Below are 6,593 nucleotides of genomic sequence, written 5' to 3'. Positions count from 1 at the left end.
GCGGTGAACAGGGCAATACATAATAAAAACAAGATACAAAAATTAAAAATTATTAAAAGTAATTAAATAGCAATGCCCGTAATAAATTAGTACAAATTAAAATTAAAACCAATTTATAAAACCCAACCCCAGCCTATCAGGCCAGGCCAGCTTGTTCAAAAAAGTGGGTTTTAAGATCACGCCGGAATGAGCGGAGATCAGGCGCCATCCGGAGCTCGACCGGAAGATGGTTCCATAAATCCGGCGCGCCCACAGAGAACGCCCTCCCCCTGGGGGCCACCAGTCGGCATTCTTTGACCGGTGATTAGTTCCAATTACTATTAAGCAGACATGTTTCAGATTACACAATGGATGTTAAATAATCAATGCAAATCATCTTGGCATTTGGATGTTTAGGTGATATTATCCTCCAAGGGAAGATGTTATAAAACTGGCTTGCTTGGCCTAACACAGGAGTTTGTGGTGACAATCTGTTTGAAAACTAGAACCACATAGCTACTCACGGTATAATTCTGAGAAGGAAAGTAGAGTTTGCAATAGATAATATGTGGTCATTACATAGATCAGGTTTGATCCATGGACTGTAGCAGTCTTCCCCAACATGGTGCTTTCCGTACAAAAAAGAAAGCACAGATCATGGAAATCTCAGCTAAAGGCTATCTAGAAGGCATCAGATTGGGAAAGGCTGGACCACTTAACATAACCTTTGGATTAAAATGAAAAATCAAGTCCTTTAAATTATAAATGTTTTTACTATTTTCTGCTAACTCAAGTTAAAAAAACAACTGCGAATGAAAGATAATATCTCAGTTATCACAAGTCACAAGATGGAGAAGGAAGAACTAGCCTGAATTCCAGACTTTTAGCTCCTTGTAGTTAATGACACCCCTTAATCTACTTTGCTTAGACCGAGCAATTAGAATGTTGGACTGGGTGACCAAGGAGGCAAGTCTCAAAAAGACAACGTAGATCTTTTCTGTAGAGATGGGAGGAGCCCATGTGACTATTGGGAGGAGGGGCTCTGTTATCTGGGAATTTATCATCTTTGGTCTTGGATGGAGTTGCACTACCCCAGGCAGATCTGATGCATAATCTTGGAGTTCTCCTAGACTCATGGCTCCTACTTGAAGAGCAGGGAGCAGTTTGGCCTAGGAAGGCCTTTGCTTAACTTTGTGTTGCACACTAATTATACCCTTTCCTGGGCTGTATACCGGAGGCTCTTTGCTTGGCCATATTCTATTTGCACTATTGCAATGACATGGGACTATCTTGAAAAATATCTGGAAGCATCAGCTGGTAACAGAATGTGGCTGTGCAAGTAATCTTGGGTGTCCTCAAATGCACGTAACACCCCTGCTGTATGAGTTGCATTGAGTGCCAATTTGCTTTCAGGACCAATTCATGGCTTTGGTTATGACCTTTAAATCTGTACATGACATGGGGTCAGATTACCTGCAAGGGTGTCTTTGTCCCATTGCATCGCCCCATCCCACTCAGTCAGGCAGGGAGGGTATGTTGCAGATCTCATCAGTTAGAATTTCAACTGGTCCAGGGGTCCAGGAAGAGAGCTTTCTCTGCTGCTACCTCCCCCATTTGGAATGTTCTCCCCACAGAGGTGAGGTCGGCCTCCATTTTCCTGGCCTTTCAGAAAAATCTGAAGACCAGGCTCTGCCATATTGCTTGGGTCTCAAGATTGTTTGAAGACCCTCCCCCTCATCTTTTTCACTTTGACTTTTTATTATTTTGCCTCCTAATATTCATATGCAGTTTTTGTTTTTATATTTTACTTGTACACTGCCAAAGTTTCTCTCAGAGGGAGATGGGCATTTCTAAATTAGATAAAAATAAAATAAAATAAATCTATCACTTCCACAAGAATTAATATCTGGAAACAGATACCAGAAATAATAAGACAGTTTAAGGGGGAAAAAAACTCTCTCTGGCTTAATCAATTTTATGGTGCATGTTAATGCTTGGTTATGCATCCACTTAATATGCAATCAGTAATTTGTAAATCAATCAATCAATTCTCCCACATGCATGTATTATTCTATCACTGGATTTTTGCCTAGAAAGGATTGGAATGGATACAAAATATTTCTGGAAAAGTGCTTTTGGCTTACCATAATCAATAATGTTTGAAACACATCTATTGGTGCAATCCAGCTTGATGGAATTAGATGAGGCTTCAAGGGTATCCTGATTTTTGCAAAGGCAGCAGGACATTTTCCTAGGCAAAATACTGTGGATGAAAAAGGACAAGGGCTTCACAAACTTTGATTATTAGTTCTATAAGCTAAATGATATTTAAACTCTAAGTTAATTCTAGTCCTTTCAATCAGGTGCCACAGTTTAGAACAATCATAAGGAAAGATCTCTCTGTCCTTGTAGCTATGAACTGGGTTGAAGTAATAAGGAGTTAAGATACAGACAGCAAACAATGGCGATAATTGCTCCCCATCGTGGGAGCATAACAATATCTATCTACTAGTCAGATATTATATTTCAGTGCAGCATTAGTCAAGAGGATGAAGCAAAGAGCCATCAGGCAAAGGACCTTATTACTAGAGTTAAGTTGTACAGGCAGGAAAGCAAGTATTGAAGTTTCTTAGGCCTTGTGTATCTAGAATTCTACAGAAATTTATGCAGGCTGGTACTACAACTTAAGAGACTACTCTTACATTCAGAATTTAGGTACAGTGGTAGAATCTTGCTGGAATCTGGGTTTATCAGATCCTTGTACATTAAAGGGGTACAATTGCTCAGGAGTTAAAATATGTGAGATTGTCAGTTGGAAAGGTGATTGCCTGTGTCTGAGACCTGAGCATCATGCAATGGAGTGAGCTTCTGCTCTTGCCCAATAATGCCAACCTACCAACCTAGCAATTCAAAAGTATGCAAATGTGAATAGATAAATAGGTGGGAAGGTAACAGTGTTCCATGCACCCCTCAGCTAAGAAACTGGGCAGGGGAAATCTTTATATTTTGCTTCTGGTACATTTAACTCATCAGTTCTGTCTGACTTTAACTGGCAGTAGGTCTTTGGCCCTGCTTCTCAAGGTCTTTTTAACTATAAAGAACCTTTGCATCTACTGTAGCTAAAGTATATGCTCTGCAGGCTGAAGTTTTCATGCCAGAAAGCAGATATTCTACAAGAAACAAAACTTTTTTTTGTAATGTTCAGAATTGGTAAGGAAAAAAGGACGAAGTTGCAATATGTGTTATAGTGACAAATGAAAAGGGGAAAAAGGTACCCATCAATTCAATCCTTGATAATTTCAGATGGGACTGGGAAAACATTAAAATCTTAGCGCTATCAATCAGCAATTATGTTCAAAGCACATTCTTCACAGTAAACTCAATCAGAGTTCATTTAATTAAATCAATTTTCTGGGCTCACATGACACTGTGACTCATAAAGCAATTACACAGACTAGATTATATGCTATCGTTGGTGTCAACCCTTACTAATCACATAGACAGACTTTCTCCAAGATGTTCCCATATGGCTTCTCAGGTCTTCCAACAATACATCAATCCCTGCTGTAATCTAGTCTATCCATATTTCTGCTGATCATCCCCTTCTCTTTCATTCCACATTTCCTAGCATCCAAGGGAACTGGGTCTTCACATACTATGTCCAAAATACGATAACATGGACTTGGACATGCCTTAAGTGAAAATTCTGGACTGATTTGTTTTATGATCTATTTCTTTTCTTGGTTATCTGTGATATTCTCAGGGATGTTCTCCAACATCAAAGTTCAAAAATATCAATATTCTTTCTATGTTATTTCTATCAAAGTCCAGCTTTCACTTAATCTTTGTAGATGTGGACACATCACAGCATCTGAACAGCTCTTTGTTGCTTCCTTACCAAGTGCTACTCTATGGCATATGTCCTGATGGCTAGTTCATTTACGGTTGATAATTCATCCTAAAACACAGAAGCTATTTACCTCTTCAATATCTTCATAGTCAATTCTGAAGTATAACATACCAGGCTAAAGTATAGTTGGCTTGTTTGTAATTCAATGTCATACATGCACAAGCAAAGTAAACCAACTTTCTCCCTCCTAGTGAGTTTCAAAATTGTTTGATAAACTAGCCAAATATGAAATTCAAATATCTGGGAGGCTCCCAATTCGGGGCAGCTGGTATAAACAATATTATTGTAGATTGTTTGGGTAAGACAGATTTTTTTTATGCTTTCTATATTTTTTTATGAATTTATGACTTATGAAGGTCGGCAGTTTGGCGGGTCGAATCCTGAGTGCCGCGTAACAGAGTGAGCGCCTGTTACTCGTCCCAGCTTCTGCCAACCTAGCAGTTCGAAAGCACGTAAAAATGCAAGTAGAAAAATAGGGACCACTATGGTGGGAAGGTAACAGCGTCCCGTTCGCCTTTGGTGTCTAGTCATGCCGGCCACATGACCACGGAGACGTCCTCGGACAAGCGCTGGCTCTTTGGCTTTGAAACGGAGATGAGCACTGGCCCCTAGAGTTGGAAACGACTAGCACGCATATGCAGGGGAACCTTTATCTTATGGTTTGATCACAGGGATTACTTTCTATATTAACTAGTCTTTTCCAGATCTCCAGAAACATCTGCCACAAAGTCAATATGTATTAAAAGTATTTTAGGTACTTTTAATCCTAACTCCTTACAGGGTTCACTGTTGCACATTAACACTCCTTAGAGATCCCTGCTCTCCCCCTTTTACCTGCAGTTTATGTTGTATATATGCAAAAGAGTAAGATAGACAACAATGTACAAGCTATCTCTAAGGGACTTTTACCTTCCAGTTTTGATGTTTCCATTAATAAATTTTAGTTGGTATTTCTAAGGAACTCATGAAGCATTGTGGAAGAAAATGTTCTGGGACAAGCAACATGTCCACAGCCAACAGCATTCTTGTCAAGAAATAGGAATTAGAAGCGGCTTGAGCTACTAGTTTTAATATTAGTAAAATGCTCCCCATGAGGAAAATGACAACATCTGCATTGCCATTTTCAAAAGGGTGAGGGAGGGGGGAAGGAAGAGAAGGGGCAAGAAGGATAATATGGCCTCCTTCCCATTTTGCCCTTGGAAGTAACAGAAAAAGATTAGAGGTACTTACAGAATTTTCAGCTTTAAGGAGATTTTGAGCAAATTCTCTAGTACGTCTATGGTTATTTCTGTAGAACCAAGGTCCCTGCAAAAAAAAAAAAAAGACATGCAGACTTTTCCAGAGATAGGCAGAGATAGACAATTTGGAGAATAGAGCCTGGGAAAATAAATTCCTGAAGTTCAGTGGGAGACTTCATTTCATTGGTTATCTCTTGATTTAGTTTATGACTGGACTTACAACACCATTAACCAAGTTAAGACCTAGCAACTACCTAGTCACATAATAGGCAAAACTAGGTTATTTTAAATCTTACTTTGTGCTTTTGTGGCTTAGCATGAAATGCTGACAGTTCAGTATACTGAGCAAACACATGTTCAGTAGCCACTTTTCATATCCATTTACCAATTTAAGTGTTGTGAACTCAGTTTATCTGATTGGATTGTTCAAATATAAAATGAATAAATATTACTGTTTCACTGTACTGAGCTCCTTGAGGAAAAGGACACAAATAACAATATGATAGTTTAACAGTAATCAAATGTTTTGATCAGCTGCTCTAGGCAGGTAGGAATGGAATTGCTACTGGTGAACAATACCTTACACAACGGGAATGGAAAGTTGCCATAACTTAGCCCTGAAGCTGAATTTCAAATGCCAGGATGTCAATCCTGCCACATGTGAAGCAATGCTTTAAATAAGAAAAAAAATACACATAAAGATTTTCCTTTCTATTAAATAACCACAGCCCATCACAGAGATTATTGGCACTGGTTTCCATAGGAGTGTCAGAGTGGTTAAGATGCCTGTCTGGGCACAGGAAGACCTGAGTTCTAGTCTCCAATTAATTGTCTGAACTCCCTGAGTGACTTTGGACCAGTCACTCATTTTCAGCCATTCTAACCCACAAGGCTTTTGTTGTAGGGGGATTAAAAAGGTCTTGGGATAAGTTCACACCAAATAAAAATACTGTTGATTTTTGAACAAGAATTGAGCTTCAATGCTTATTCTAAAAATTAATTTACAAATCAATTTGCCTAAAGTCTTCCAGTGGGTACAAAATATATTGGGATGATTCCATTTGCGGTGTGCTGACACAACACAAATGTAGAATTAAAGCAACTTCATGTAGTTCCATGGATTTGTTCATAAATTCCAGCCAAGATATGAGATCCAGGACCCAGGATTAAAACTCCGTCATTTAATGTAGTGAAATGCTGCCAACTGCAAATACAATGCATACAAGGCTTTCTTATTCCTTTTCCTCTTCTCTATATAAATAACATAATTCATGCCTATTTTGTTTCGTCCTCACAAAAAAAAATAATCTTTTCCTTGAGACCTCAAGGCCATTTATCTGACAGTCTCAATCAAACATAGTTCTTCCTGTGGGATCTTTCCCCCCTGATCTGGACAATTTTAAAGGGCTGACAGCTAATGACTAGTTCATGGTTATGCTATTACATGGCTGTTAAGAAAATCTGGA

The sequence above is a fragment of the Vipera berus genome (assembly GCF_964194415.1).
Source record: "Vipera berus genome assembly, chromosome: Z".
Taxonomy (NCBI): Eukaryota; Metazoa; Chordata; class Lepidosauria; order Squamata; family Viperidae; genus Vipera; species Vipera berus.
Note: the sequence above shows the minus strand (reverse complement) of the source record.